The 16,331-nt window shown below is 41.1% G+C and overlaps 1 long non-coding RNA gene across 1 annotated transcript in view; it reads right to left on the reverse strand.

Moving 5' to 3' along the window:
* Positions 1-306: 306 nt before the first annotated feature.
* The window catches only part of LOC129554452 (uncharacterized), a 215,094-nt gene continuing 199,069 nt past the window's right edge, over positions 307-16,331 (reverse strand). The window contains exon 4 of the long non-coding RNA XR_008685602.2: positions 307-2,453. This is a non-coding gene — a long non-coding RNA (uncharacterized LOC129554452). The remainder of the gene's footprint in view (positions 2,454-16,331) is intronic.

Below are 16,331 nucleotides of genomic sequence, written 5' to 3' on the forward strand. Positions count from 1 at the left end.
TGGGAGAAACAGCATTGCAGCTTTGTGTTTTAAAGAGAATGACAGAGAGAATGAGAAATTATGATGCTCTTAAGAAGTTAAGAGGGGAGGAAATATTAGTATAACATCTAATTATATTATTATAATATTATATTATATAAGTAGTGTGCATCCCACCAACTACCTCTGGAGATCCCCAACTATCTCTGGTCCTGACTGGGTCATATGTGTAGTTTCATGAAACAAATCAACTTAAAGGACTCAGGAGAAATGACCAGGTGGCCAGCTTCTGAATTGTAACATTGTAATAATAATACTGACTGAGGGCTGACTGTACACGAGGTGCGATGCTTCGAGCTTCACCTGAACTCAGTCAATCCAGCCTCACAATAACCCCAACAAGGAGCAACTAATACTCCCACTTCACAGATAAGAAAAATGAGGCTGAGAAAGGTCAGGTGATTCATCCAATATCACACAGCTGATAAAGGCTGGAGCTTGTATTTAAACCTAGGCAGTGTGACCCTGCTTCATTGACTATGCCAAAGCCTTTGACTGTGTGGATCACAATAAACTGTGGAACATTCTGAAAGAGATGGGAATACCAGACCACCTGACCTGCCTCTGGAGAAACCTGTATGCAGGTCAGGAAGCAACAGTTAGAACTGGACATGGAACAACAGACTGGTTTCAAATAGGAAAAGGAGGACGTCAAGGTTGTATACTGTCACCCCGCTTATTTAACTTACATGCAGAGTCCATGATGAGGAATGCTGGGCTGGAAGAAGCACAAGCTGGAATCAAGATTGCTGGGAGAAATATCAATAACCTCAGATATGCAGATGACACCACCCTTATGGCAGACAGTGAAGAGGAACTAAAGAGCCTCTTGATGAAAGTGAAAGAGGAGAGTGAAAAGTTTGGCTGAAGCTCAACATTCAGAAAACGAAGATTATGGCATCTGGTCCCATCACTTCATGGGAAATAGATGGAAAAACAGTGGAAACAGTGTCAGACTTTATTTTTGGGGGCTCCAAAATCACTGCAGATGCTGATTGCAGCCAGGAAATTAAAAGACGCTTCCTCCTTGGAAGGAAAGTTATGACCAACCTAGATAGCATATTAAAAAGCAGAGACATTACTTTGCCAACCAAGGTCCATCTAGTCAAGGCAATGGTTTTTCCCGTGGTCATGTATGGATGTGAGAGTTGGACTGTGAAGAAAGCTGATCGCCGAAGAATTGATGCTTTTGAACTGTGGTGCTGGAGAAGACTCCTGAGAGTCCCTTGGACTGCAAGGAGATCCAACCAGTCCATTCTAGAGGAGATCAATCCTGGGTGTTCATTGGAAGGACTGATGCTAAAGCTGAAACTCCAATACTTTGGCCACCTGATGCGACGAGTTGACTCACTGGAAAAGACTCTGATGCTAGGAGGGATTGGGGGTGGGAGGAGACGGGGACGACAGAGAATAAGATGGCTGGTTGGCATCACCGACTCAATGGACATGAGTCTGAGTGAACTCCGGGAGTTGGTGATAGACAGGGAGGCCTGGCGTGCTGTGATTCATGGGGTCGCAAAGAGTCAGACATGACTGAGTGACTGAACTGAACTGAACTGAACTGATATCACTTTTAATAAAAGCATTAAACATTACAGTTCCCAATGTCCAATCACTAAGACAGCTCTTTGTTAGGATAGACCTAAAACTAGCTGGATCACATATTCCTCTGATATACAGTGAGTAAAGGGAAAGGAAAAGGAAGTCGCTCAGTCGTGTCCGACTCTCTGCGATCCTGTGGACTGTAGTCTACCCGGCTCCTCCATCCATGGGATTCTCCAGGCAAGAATACATTGGTCTAAAAACATGAGGCTTTCTGGTCATAGTTATTAAAGGATCTGAAGGAAGAGATTTAATCTATTGATTAATTCCACAGTAAGATAAATTGTCCTGCCAAGCTCCTGCTATTTATTCAGGACCTCTATTTCTCTTTCTGGAAATGTAAATAATATGTCCTGGGTTTCTATGAGAAATGACTGGGTAAAACAATGGGCAAGCACTATGCAAACTGTAAAGTGCTTTGTACAATTCTCCCATATGTTAAGGAGCTTCCAAAATAGCAATTTCTTCCAATGCCCTTGCAAAGCAAATGAGACACAGCTGCTAGAATGCTCTGCAAAGAGACAGAAATCCAGCTCTTTAAAACTTTCAAGGGGGGAAACACACACCATAAAATTACCCTGAAGATAAATTTTACAAGAAGCTCAGAAGTGTCATCAAGTTTTTCCATGGTTAATTCTAAAAGAGTGCAACGTCGCAAAGATCAAGCAAGCAGTTCTTCCATAGAAACCTGGGGAAAACGCTGTTTAATGATAACTTGCATAATAGTTAGAAACATAAATTGTATTCACATGATGAGCAGAAGTGAGGAAGCCAAGTTAACGGGCTCTTCTGAGTCTTTTCCAAAGACAAGTCTGTAAGGGAAATAAAGGGAAGATTTGTTCTAAACCCAACAAAAGGTAGAATTCAAAAAAAGATAAAAGGAAAGAAGGATGAGGTGTTGGTAGAATGCTGTGAAGTGTTGAGAATGACACAGCACTTGCCAAGGGGCACCAACAATTAAACAATTCTGTTGAAAAAACTCTAATAAAATCGGCATTCCCTGTAATCTCAGAACAAGATGGCACCACTAAAGAAAATGTCGAACAGTACATTTGGGGGGCTATGATTTGATGGAAAGTGCTTGGGGGTGGGGAGAATTCAGGGATGAGTCATAGAATCCTAAAATGAAGTGGACTAAAGCTGGAGGAAACTGGGTTGAGTCTCTGCCCTTTTCCCGTTCTCTCTCCTTCTCTCGAGGGATTTCAGCCCTTCTGCAATCAGCCAAAAGGAACAAGTGAGCTGGCCACTGGGCAATGAGAAATTGTCAAAAAAGTGAAATCAAGTTTCATTTGTAATATAAAATATATACACTATATAAACAAATCTTGAGATGGGGAAGAGGAAAGACTTTCCCAGGATCCTCTGTACCTGTGAGACTCATTCCTGCTGAATCCTGTCTCCATTATAAAATGATATACCAAGATAGAAGGGTACCTAGGTTATCCAATTTGGAGGCTAAACAGAATTTTAAGTTCTTTGGGGGAAAAGAAAATCATGATTCCTCTTAGTAATTAATTTCTATCTTTCCATACCCTCTTAGCCACTAACTTCTGTGCAAAAACTAGTTTCTCTAAAGTGATCTTTGTGGACAAAGACAAGTGATCTGGTTTTGTCCATTGAAAAATATGCATCCTGCATATATTTTCATATAGGTATTCTCATACTAAACTCCTAATGAAAACCCAGAAGTTTTCCTGTCCCTTCTCAAATGAGAACTTCTCATCCCCCGCCAAGTTATAGAAAGGAAAACAAAACAAAACATTTTGATGTCCTGATATCATTTTTCCTATTTCAGGTGCCCCAGTATAGACTGAGTAGAGAGTTTACAACTTCATATCTTAAGAATAAACAAAAAAAAAGTAGAAGGTTTAATAGCTAGAGATTTGACATTTCCTTACTAACTTCCCCAAACACACCCCACAAAATGTTGGTGTTGATTACCTTTTTGTTTTGAATTAAACTCTGGTGGCTCAGATGATAAAGAATATGCCTGTAATGTAGGAAACCCAGCTTGGATTCCAGAGTCAGGAAGATCCCCTGGAAAATGATATGGAAACCCGCTCCAGTATTCTTGCCTGGAGAATTCCATGGACAGAGGAACCTGGTGGGCTACAGTCCACAGCGTCACAAAGAGCTGGACACAACTGAGTGACTAAAACTTTCACTTTTCACTTTCAGGTGTAAAATATTGTATTTCACACATTCATTATTGAATGAATCTACTGAATTTACACAGTATTCATGAACATGATTTTGTAAGTTGCTCTGCCAGCAAAACTATTCCTCCTTCCTTAACAAATAGAGCTGCTCAGTGTTAATCAACGATTACCACGAAGAATTCTCCTTTGTTGTTAAAACCAAGACACCACCATTTGATTCCTCTTGAACAAAGAAATTTATTTTTCTACCGGATTTTCTTTTGTTCTGAATAGAAAAATTTTTTAACTTAGTTGGATATTCTTTTGGGGTTTTTCATTCTTTCAATTTCAGTATTCCACTCGGAAGAGAAAGGGAATGATCTCTTTTTCATCAACCAGACCGATACTAGTTTCAGTATGAAATGCAGCCGTGTCCAGATAAACTATGTTATAGCTTTCAGGAATGGGAGGAGCTTTTTCCCTCAGGGGACAGAAGGTGAGATTTTCCTTTTGTCTTCAACCATTTAATAATTTTAATTTCCCTGATGGCTCAGTTGGTAAAGCAGCCACCTGCAATGCAGAAGACCCTGGTTCGATTCCTGTGTCAGGAAGATCTGCTGGAGAAGGGATAGGCTACCTACTCTAGTATTCTGGCCTGGAGAAGTCCATGGACTATATAGTTCATGGGGTGGCAAAGAGTCAGACACGACCGAGTGACTTTAAAAGAAAATTAATAACAAAGCGTAAACCACTCCTTTTTCTTGGCCATACCTACTCGATAGACATGAGTTTGAGTGTACTCCAGGAGTTGGTGATGGACTGGGAGGCCTGGCGTGCTGTGATTCATGAGGTCACAAAGAGTTAGACACGACTGAGCAACTGAACTGAACTGATGCTTGCAGAACTTCCTGGATAGCAGATAGAACCTGGGCCCCCTGGGAAGCAACGTGTTTTAACCCTGGACCACCAATGGAAGTCCTTTTTTTGGAACCATTTTTATATACATGTTTGGAAGCGTGAACTGAATGCCATGAGATAGCAAAGTAGGCTGCCTCCTTGATTCTGATCTAGCTAGCAATAGGCACCTGGATTTTAGTTGGGTTTAGATGAATTATGTGGAGAAGGCAATGGCAACCCACTCCAGTACTCTTGCCTGGAAAATCCCATGGAAGGAGGAGCCTGGTAGGCTGCAGTCAATGGGGTCGCTAAGGGTCGGACACGACTGAAGTGACTTAGCAGCAGCAGCAGATGAATTATGCAATAACTTATATAGTAAGACTGGGAACTTAGGAATCAAACCACACTGTGATTTTGGTGGATTTTGCTCTTTTGTGAGCAGCTTAGTAGATGGGGTCAGTCCTTTAATTCACTTAAAATTTTACAGGGAGTTTTCCTGTGATAGCACTGAGTCATTTCTCCTCAATTCGGGTTAATATAACTTATGGTCTATCATAAGGACCAAATGAAATGTATACATTAGATGCTGCCTATAGTGCCTGTGGGCTCCCCTGGCGGCTCAAATGGTAAAGAATCCGTCTGCAATAACATAGACCCAGGTTCAATCCCTGGGTCAGAAGATCCCCTGGAGAACCCACTGCAGTATTCTCGCCTGAAGAACTCCCATGGCAGAGGAGCCTGGCAGGCTGGAGTCCATGAGGACCCAAGGAGTTGGACACAGCTGAGCAACCACACACAGTGCCTGGGACATAAAAGCTAAATGATTGTTTCTTGATTACTTGAGCCCTATATGGTTCCACTGCTAAACATTGGTTCTTAATAATGTTAGGCTACAATAATATTTTGTCATCCTCTTCCTGACCTCCCCCTGGAAAAAGAAGAGAAAACCATAGCTAATTAACAACAGCCAATTAGGGAACTGGAATATATACATTATTGATACTATGTATAAAATAGGTAACTAATGAGAGCCTACTATATATAGCACAGGGACCTCTACTCAATGTGCTTCAGTTCAGTTCAGTTCAGTCGCTCAGTAGTGTCCGACTCTCCGCGACCCCATGAATCACAGCACGCCAGGACTCCCTGTCCATCACCAACTCCCGGAGTTCACTCAAACTCATGTCCACAGAGTCGGTGATGCCATCCAGCCATCTCATTCTCCGTCGTCCCCTTCTCCTCCAGCCCCCAACCCTTCCCAGCATCAGAGACTTTTCCAGTGAGTCAACTCGTCGCATGAGGTGGCCAAAGTATTGCAGTTTCAGCTTCAGCATCAGTCCTTCCAATGAACATCCAGGATTGATCTCCTTTAGAATGGACTGGTTGGATCTCCTTGCAGTATAAGGGACTCTCAAGAGTCTTCTCCAACACCACAGTTCAAAAGCATCAATTCTTCGGCGATCAGCTTTCTTCACAGTCCAACTCTCACATCCATACATGACCACGGGAAAAACCATTGCCTTGACTAGACGGACCTTGGTTGGCAAAGTAATGTCTCTGCTTTTTAATATACTATCAAGGTTGGTCATAACTTTCCTTCCAAGGAGCAAGCGTCTTTTAATTTCATGGCTGCAATCAGCATCTGCAGTGATTTTGGAGCCCAAAAAAATAAAGTCTGACACTGTTTCCACTGTTTTCCCATCTATTTCCCATGAAGTGATGGGACCAGATGCCATGATCTTTGTTTTCTGAATGTTGAGCTTCAAGCCAACCTTTTCACTCTCCTCTTTCACTTTCATAAAGAGGCTTTTGAGTTCCTCTTCACTTTCTGCCATAAGGGTAGTGTCATCTGCATATCTGAGGTTATTGATATTTCTCCCAGCAATCTTGATTCCAGCTTGTGCTTCTTCCAGCCCAGCGTTCCTCATGATGTACTCTGCATATAAGTTAAATAAGCAAGGTGACAATATACAACCTTGACATACCTTTTCCTATTTGGAACCAGTCTGTTGTTCCATGTTCAGTTCTAACTGTTGCTTCCTGACCTGCATACAGGTTTCTCAAGAGGCAGGTCAGGTGGTCTGGGATTCCCATCTCTTTCAGAATGTTCCACAGTTTATTGTGATCCACACAGTCAAAGGCTTTGGCATAGTCAATGAAGCAGAAATAGATGTTTTTCTGAAACTCTCTTGCCTTCTCCATGATCCAGCGGATGTTGGCAATTTGATCTCTGGTGCCTCTGCCTTTTCTAAAACCTGCTTGAACATCTGGGAGTTCACGGTTTACATACTGCTGAAGCCTGGCTTGGAGAATCTTGAGCATGACTTTACTAGCGTGTGAGATGAGTGCAATTGTGCGGTAGTTTGAGCAATCTTTGGCATTGCCTTTCTTTGGGATTGGAATGATGACTGACCTCTTCCAGTCCTGTGGCCACTGCTGAGTTTTCCAAATCTGTTGGCATATTGAGTGCAGCACTTTCACAGCATCATCTTTCAAGACTTGAAATAGCTCAACTGGAATTCCATCACCTCCACTTGCTTTGTTCGTAGTGATGCTTTCTAAGGCCCACTTGACTTCACATTCCAAGATGTCTGGCTCTAGGTCAGTGATCACGTTATCGTGACTATCTTGGTCGGGAAGATCTTTTTTGTACAGTTCTTCTGTGTATTCCTGCCACATCTTCTTAATATCTTCTGCTTCTGTTAGGTCCATACCATTTCTGTCCTTTATCGAACCCATCTTTGCATGAAATGTTCCCTTGGAATCTCTAATTTTCTTGAAGAGGTCTCTTGTTTTTCCTATTCTGTTGTTTTTCTCTATTTCTTTGCATTGATCACTGAGGAAGTCTTTCTTATCTCTCCTTGCTATTCTTTGGAACTCTGCATTCAGATGCTTATATCTTTCCTTTTCTCCTTTGCTTTTCGCTTCTCTTCTTTTCACAGCTATTTGTAAGGCCTCCTCAGACAGCCATTTCGCTTTTTTGCATTTCTTTTCCATGGGGATGGTCTTGTTCCCTGTCTCCTGTACAATGTCACGAACCTCCGTCCAGAGTTCATCAGGCACTCTATCAATCAGATCTAGTCCCTTAAATCTATTTCTAGAGTTGACCTAAACGGGAAGGAATTTCAAAAAAGAGGGGCTATATATAAACATATAGCTGATTCACTTCGCTGTACAGCAGAAACACAACACGTAAAGCAACTATACTCTAATAAAAATGAACAAACAAAAAGAACTGCAGCCAATATCTACAAAATGTAAAATGGACCACACTTATAAGACAGTAGAGATCATCCATACTGTTGATATGGAGAGCAAGAGATCATTGTAAAAGAAGTCTCATGGAAATTTCCTACCCACATTCACCATCTGAAAAAAATGTTACAGATATTCGTGCACACTGAACTGGCAAATAAAAATTTCTATACAAACAGCCCTAATTTTAAACCAACGTGAAGGTTAGCAGAGCAACAAAGAATGCCTAGGCTTCAGACAGAGGCAGTCTCCAGGAGAAGAAGAGTTCCTACATGAAAAGATATTACGTTTCTATTCAAAAACCTCAGTCAATTCAGTTCATTTAGCAAAAGTCCCCAAAAGAAACATTTATAGCATACTTTTCATATTGTGTTTGGCTTTGCTTTATTTTCTGAACAAATATGTGTGGAAGCATATATGTGGGCTTTATTTTCTTTTGAATCCTTTTTGGTATTTTATGAGATAATGTTGGCTCTTCCCTTATGGAGAAAACTGAAACAATCAAAAGGGATTTTACGCACAGTCTCAATACCACACTTGCCACCCCACCAGCACTGCTCCCCCCAAACATGCCTGTTACCACTGATGAAAATACCTGCTTTCCTGGATGCCGAATCTTCTACCTGGATCTTAGATATTATCACTGCTTGGCAACCCAATGAAATTGCGTAAGGAACCCTTTCTATCTTGCCTAAGACATTAATCTGTCCCTCTTTACTGGATCATTCCCAGAAGCACAGAGCCATACTGTTGACTCTCCCAACCCCACACAAACACAAACACCACCACCACCAACACACCCTTAGCTGGACCCCACTTTGCTCACCTGCTTCCCGTCCATTTCTCTGCTTTCTTTGGCAGGAGCTTCAAAACTTGTCTTTCTTCACCATTTCGAGTTCTTCTTCTGCCGTTCTCCCTTATGCTGCTAAGACTAGACTTTAACCATCACTGCTCCACTAGGCATGTCCTTGTCACAGTTCTTCAGTTCTGAAACTCAACACTAAGTTTGGAGTTTTCATCTCATTTGACCTATCTGCAGCACTTAACTCTATTTTTTACTCCCCTCTAACTGGTGATGGACAGGGAGGCCTGGTGTGCTGTGATTCATGGGGTCGCAGAGAGTCAGACACGACTGAGCGACTGAACTGAACTGAACTGAACTGTACATTTCCTTCTCTTGGCTTTTTAGGACACCATCCACTCCTGGTTTCTCTACTTGGATTGTCACTCCTTCTCAATCTCTCCTTCACTTGATAATCTCATTCAGCCTCACAACTTTCAATGCCATTATACCGGTGACTCCATCTTTAACCCAAACACATGCCACATACTCTCATAAGCTCCACATGTGCATAAGCAACAACCAACTCGACATCTCCCATCAGGTATCTAACAGTCATTTCAAACTCAGTATGGCCAATTCAAGATCCCAACATTCCCCACAAACTTGATCTTTATAGCCTTTTACCTCTCAACTGACAGCAATTTCATCTTTGTAGCTTCTCAGGTCAAAACCTTGATTTCTCTTCCTTTGACATTCTCCATCCAATCTATCATGAAATCCTATTGAACTTCAGTTTCAAAATACATACAGAACTGAATTGCTTCTCACCATCTCTGCTGCTGCTAAGTCGCTTCAGTCGTGTCCGACTCTGTGCGACCCCATAGACGGCAGCCCATCAGGCTCCCCTGTCCCTGGGATTCTCCAGGCAAGAACACTGGAGTGGGTTGCCATTTCCTTCTCCAATGCGTGAAAGTGAAGTCGCTCAGTCGTGTCCGACTCTTCGCGACCCCATGGACAGCAGCCTACCAGGCTCCTCCATCCATGGGATTTTCCAGGAAGAGTACTGGAGTGGGGTGCCATCGCCTTCTCCATCTCACCATCGCTAGTGATCAATAAACCCATGGCCCAAGCCAGATCATCTCTTGCTTTGCTTACTGAATAACCTTGTAATTGGCCTCTTAGCTTCTTCCTAGTCCTACTCACTATATGCTAAACACAACATCTGATCAGGTCCTTTTTTGAAAGTCAACATTTTGCAGTGACTCTTATTTCACTCAGATTAAAGCCAACATCTTTTTCAGTGACCTACCAGGCCTTATATGGCCTTGACCTTACCTCAAGGTCACCTCTCCTATATACCACCATTTCCCCTTCACACATGTGACTTCAGCCCCACTGCCCTCTTTTTCTTAAATATGCCAGACATGCTCCTGCCCCTTGGCCTTCACACGTGCTATTCTTTCTGTCTAGGACAGTCTTCCCTAGATAAATACATGCTTATAGTCCTATCTGTCTCAGGTCTTTGCTTACATGGCCCCTCTATTTAAAAATGCAAGTGCATACACAACCCTCTGGGGCCAGTCCCTGAAGTCCTGAACCTCACTACCTTGCTTTATCTTCCTCCCTTCCACAGCATCTACTACCAGGGACTTAATATATTGCTTTATGTATTAAGTTCACTGTCAGCCTCAGCTAGAATGTAGTCTCTGCAAGGGCAGGAATTTGAACAGATCTAGGTCATGTCTTTTCCTAAACATCTGATTTAAAATAGTACCGGTGTATGTAGTCACTCAGTGGGTATCATACTGAATTGAAATGCATTGGATAAAATAGGCTTCCAGTAAGAAAAAGAAATTCTGAATTGATAACATCATGCCTATAGGAAATAAGTGCTCAGCTTAAAATAGCTTGATAGAGAAATGTTGTCCAGGTACATGGTCCATTTTCTGGGAAAGACAGTATGGAACCAAAAATGACAACCTGGGGGAAAAAATGGAGACATGGCTTCCCTCTCTTGCTTTTAAAGATTCAGGTAATCTGTTTTCAGATGACTCAAGAAGGAATTTGGAAAAGACCACAACAGTGTGTTCTAAAAAGTCATGAAGAAACTCGAAGTTCAACTTAAAAAAAAAAAAAAAATCTGGCTATAAGTTCACCATAGTTCTATTCAGACACTCTGACCCATGGATGTCCACCTAGGGTTTGTGCCATTGATAGCTATCTAGTTCCATTTTATTAAAGTATTCTCAATAAAGAGGAGCAATGCATGAGTATTTGTTTGTACCAGCCTTGACAATCATAAGGGAAATCAGGAAACACAGAAAGCTCAGTGTGAGGTCCTTGGACCTGCAGCATTAGCAACATCAGGAAACTTGTTAGAATTGCAAATTCTTGAGACCCATCCCACCTCAAATCTACTCTATCAGAAACTTTGATGACAGTTCCCAACTACCTGTGAATTCACAACTCCTCCAGATAATTATAATGTCTACTTTAGACATTTGTAGAAAGCTTTGGTTTAAGAAACATGGAGGAAACAAAATGAGAGACATAATTGTTCACTTCAAGTTTACAAAGATATTTAAAAAAAAAAAACAAGTCAATATCAGAATACAGATTTCCTTCATTGATAAATGCAATACACTCCGAGGTCATTCAGCACCCAGCACTAACATTTATGAAATACTCTTTCTGGGCATTCTGCTTCAGATTAACGAGAAAGTAGAAGACTACTCACATATTCCAGGAGCCTAATTTAATGATTTCACAATGCTCTGAGCTACTTGGCTCTTGGCTCTTCCTGTTAAGATTTATGAACCCAGATTGCAGCAAACCATTTTTCAAATTAGTTTCAAGTTGACAATTCCATTTCAACAATAAAGACGACCGCAACGGAATGTGAATTAAAGGAAAAAATAGATATTGAGGGTTGGAGAAATTTGTCAAAAATGACATACTAATTACAAATATTAATCCACTAGTAGGTCACCAACAGTCCTTTTGCTTTGATCATTTGCCTGATAGAGGATTATGACACAGAGACCATCAGTTTGTAAAGTATTCATTTAAAGAACAGAACCCTGCCTGGTCTGTGAAATCCAAAACCAATATTCTGTAAAGTCCAAGTTCCTGTAACTCTCACATTCTCATTAGTTCTTTAAGAGTAGATACAAATCCCATTTTTCTGGATGACATAACGAAGCTCAGTGACCTATCCAAGGGCACACTGTTATGGACAAAGTCAGTTCAGTTCAGTTCAGTCGCTCATTCGTGCCCGACTCTTCGCGACCCCATGAATCACAGAACGCCAGGCCTCCCTGTCCATCACCAACTCCCGGAGTTCACTCAAATTCATGTCCACAGAGTCGGTGATGCCATCCAGCCATCTCATTCTCCGTCGTCCCCTTCTCCTCCTGCCCCCAACCCTTCCCAGCATCAGAGTCTTTTCCAGTGAGTCAACTCGTTGCATGAGGTGGCCAAAGTATTGGAGTTTCAGCTTTAGCATCAGTCCTTCCAATGAACACCCAGGATCGATCTCCCTTAGAATGGACTGGTTGGATCTCCTTGCAGTACAAGGGACTCTCAAGAGTCTTCTCCAACACCACAGTTCAAAAGCATCAATTCTTCGGCGATCAGCTTTCTTCACAGTCCAACTCTCACATCCATACGTGACTACGGGAAAAACCATAGCTTTGTCTAGACGGACCTTTGTTGGCAAAGTAATGTCTCTGCTTTTTAATATATTATCAAGGTTGGTCATAACTTTCCTTCCAAGGAGTAAGCGTCTTTTAATTTCATGGCTGCAATCAGCATCTGCAGTGATTTTGGAGCCCAAAAAAATAAAGTCTGACACTGTTTCCACTGTTTTTCCATCTATTTCCCATGCAGTGATGGGACCAGATAGATGTCTGGATTTTCTTACAGATGCCAATCAAATATAAGAAATACATGTTAAGTACCTGCTGTGTTCCAGACCATGGATAAAGGGAAGGCAATATAAAAATTTATGACATTGTCCCTGCCATTAAAGAGCTCAATTCAAGATACCCTGTCTCTTTGATCATTTAATACCCACCTTTGTAAGTTCTGGGCTTCCCTGGTGGCTCAGCTGATAAAGAATCCACCTGCAGTATGGGAGACCTGGGTTCAATCCTTGGGTTGGGAAGATCCCCTGGAGAAGGGAATGGCTACCCACTCCAGTATTCTGGCCTGGAGAATTCCATGCACTGTATAGTCCACTATATATTCCATGCACTTGCAAAGAGTCGGACATGACTGAGCGACTTTCCCTTTGTATGTTCTAGCAAAGTGAATGGAATAGATGGTAAAGATGGTTGATGTCAACACTAGAGAAATCTTGGACCAGTAAGGGACTGAATCGTGAGGTGTCCCAACACCCTTACAGCAACCACACGCCATTCAACCACGGCACCATGTACATCCTGATGAAGGGTTTAAAAGTGCCCTGTCCTGTCCTATTAATAGTTCATGCCCAGAACAAAACAGGGACATACTATGTTGGGGAAAAAAATGATAAGCCTGCAGAAAGGCAGTGGGAATTGGAGTTTGAGGTCAGAGAAGCTGGAAAGCTATCTATGAAGAAATCACATTTTACAAAGAAAAAAATAACATGATGCTCAGATATACCTTCAAACAAAGACATGGTAGAAGTGGTATATTCGCCTTCCATTACATGCTTCATTATCTGAGAATAAGGTTGAGCCTGGGGGTCTATATTTTTCAAAACACTACCAGCCCTGCTTTAGAAAACGTTCAGGTCAACTCAAGAAACTCACGTGACTGAGACTTGGAGACCTAAGTTCAGGTCTCCATTTTACCTCTGACTGGCTTTATAACTAAAAGGAAGATTTTTTGTGTGTGGGGGGGGTGGGGGATGGGGAATGAAAATAAGAGAACCTCAGATAATCTTTGAGGAACTTAAAGCTTTCCATAAAATATTAGAAGCTATACAAATATGAGGCCATATGTATGCATTCAGTCAATATTTATTCAAGCAGTTGTGATGTACTCTGAGTGGCACTAGGTCCTGGGAGTGCCCGAGCAGATATAACAAAGTGTTGGTATTTTTTATTCTAGTATTAGAATATCTGAAGAACGCCCTCAGAACAGTAACCCAAAATAACACAAAGGAGGGAAAAAATTAGACTTAAGACAGTTTTTTAAATGAGTTGAAATTGCTTAAATAGAAAAATAAAAAACACTAAGGGTTTAAGTGATAATTACTTTTAAAAAAGTTTACAATCTCATTTTAAGATGAACTTAGGCCAGAGAATATGAAAGATAAAGAAGAGTTAGCTTCGAATTATAGCAAAAAAAGAGGGGAGGTTTTGGAGAAGAGATTATGAAGAGAGAACTTTTTCTGGAACCCTGGAGCTAGCTATTGAATTCCTTTGCTGCTCTGCTTAAGATATTTTGGAAGTGATTAGCTAATTCTTTCTCAATGGGTTTAAAGATGTGACTAAAAGTGGGGTGCTGGAATAGCCTTTTTTTTTTTTTTGGAGTTCCACTTCTAAAGCTCTGTGAATGGTAACTAGGTGGATTAAAAGTCTGTTTTCTTCCATCTCCCTTATTTGGCTGATCTGTCTTCTTCCAGATTTGGAAACTCATAGACATCGCTATGAAATGTATCACAGACCATGACTCACTACAAAAAGAACAAGTGTATAAACTGCCTTACCAGTGAAAAATCCTTTGCTGTCCTCCCTGTCTTTTTTTGGGACAAGACTTCAGTTTTTTCTCTCTGATTCATATCCTGGGGAAATCAAATCACAAAATGGCTATGTTCAATAAAAAATATCTCCAACTCACCACACTTTCAGAATGTAAATTCTTTTTAACCCAGATGTTCATGATCTCTACCCACCCTCAAAAAAAAGCCCTTTCTTCAGGAGACTTTGGTGCCATTTAAGAGAGAAAAGGGACTTCCCAAGTGACTCAGTGGTAAAGAATCTGCCTGCCAATGCAGGAGACGTGGGTTCAATCCCTGGGCCAGGAAGATTCCCTGGAGAAGGAAACGGCAACCCACTCCAATATTCTTGCTTGAAAAATCCAATGGACAGAGGAGCCTGGTGGGCCACAGTACATAGGGTAGCAAAGAATCGGACACGACTAAAGTGACTCATCATGCACGTGGGCTCCAACGTTTATGTTCTAGACACAGAGATAGGAAGCCCAAAAGAGGAGCTGCTATCCTCATCACATTCAGCTTCACATAAAGTATTTTTAAATCAATTCAGATGTACAGGGCACTACATATGAGACTCTGAAGGTAATGTGAAAGATATAAACGTATTGTACCTTCCTCCAATAAACTTTAAATTCTAGTTGGTAGAGAAAATACATTTTTGAATGGACTAATGTCAGTTACAAAACAGGGGTGAAATGATATCCTATAAACTGAATAAATTCTGAACCCATGCAGGAAAGCAGTGATAGGAAGAGAAAGTCGATCAATGAAAGCAGAGAAGAATGAAGCACAGATGAATGGAGTTGATCCCATTCCCATTATCTTCCTGTTTTGTCGATAGAAACTAAAGATACTTTGGGGAGCCTATGGAGAGAAAACACAACCTTAGCACTTAGTAAAAAGGTTTCATTAAAAACATGGCTTATGATCACAGAACAATGGAAAGACTGAAGAACAGAAAACTATTTTTCTGTGATTATAGCTAAAACTACTAGTTATTACTCTTTCCCTTGGCAAATAGGTTTCCATAGGGGTCCATCAAATACTAACCATAACAGTTATAAATCAAATCCATTCATATTCTCTACAAAAAAAAAAAAAAAAAGACAGAAGGGCAGAGGGGAGGGAACAAAGTCAATTTCAATATTTTAAAGGGATCTTCCATGAGATCTATCCAGTCTAACAAAAAAGAAGAAAAACATTTTTTCTGAATTAATCTTGGAAATAAGAGCTTTACTGGATGAAGGGACTAGAATGCCAATTGCTGGTTTCAGCTCCCCTCCCTGCAAACCACTGTTGAAAAGAATCTTTGGAATGGTAGCAAGTATTCCCTATAGACAAAGTTGTATCTAAGCTCTATTCAACTTTTCTCCAATCTAAGACACAGACTTCAGCCTTTAATGGGAAGATTCACTGAAGCTTCTATGAGAATAGCATTTTCCAAACTGTACTAAAGAGGAACAAGAAGTATACAAGATGCTAATGAATATTACTAAATAAAACATTTCTACAGTCAAATAACTTTGGGAAAGCTGAGTTCAATATATTTTTTGCAGACTTAGATACATGCAGGTATATTCTGTATCTTCATTGGGGACATACTCAGAATTTCTCAATCTGATTTGACCTTAGAATACCCTTTTATTTTGTGGACCCTGTAATCCCATCTCATAGGTCTAGTATTCCAAAAAGGAGACACGTACTCTTTCCTTATGTAAGTTTTAGAAGGAAAGAAAGGAAGTGAAGTCGCTCAGTTGTGTCCAACTCTTTGCAGCTCCATGGACTATAGCCTACCACACTCCTCCGTCCATGGGATTTTCCAGGCAAGAGTACTGGAGTGGGTTGCCATTTCCTTTTCCAGAGGATCTTCCCAATCCAGGGATCGAACCTGGGTCTCCCGCATTGTAGG

This window comes from Moschus berezovskii, chromosome 14, assembly GCF_049115385.1.
Source record: "Moschus berezovskii isolate FMDL1 chromosome 14, NW_MosBer_1.0, whole genome shotgun sequence".
NCBI classification, from domain to species: domain Eukaryota; kingdom Metazoa; phylum Chordata; class Mammalia; order Artiodactyla; family Moschidae; genus Moschus; species Moschus berezovskii.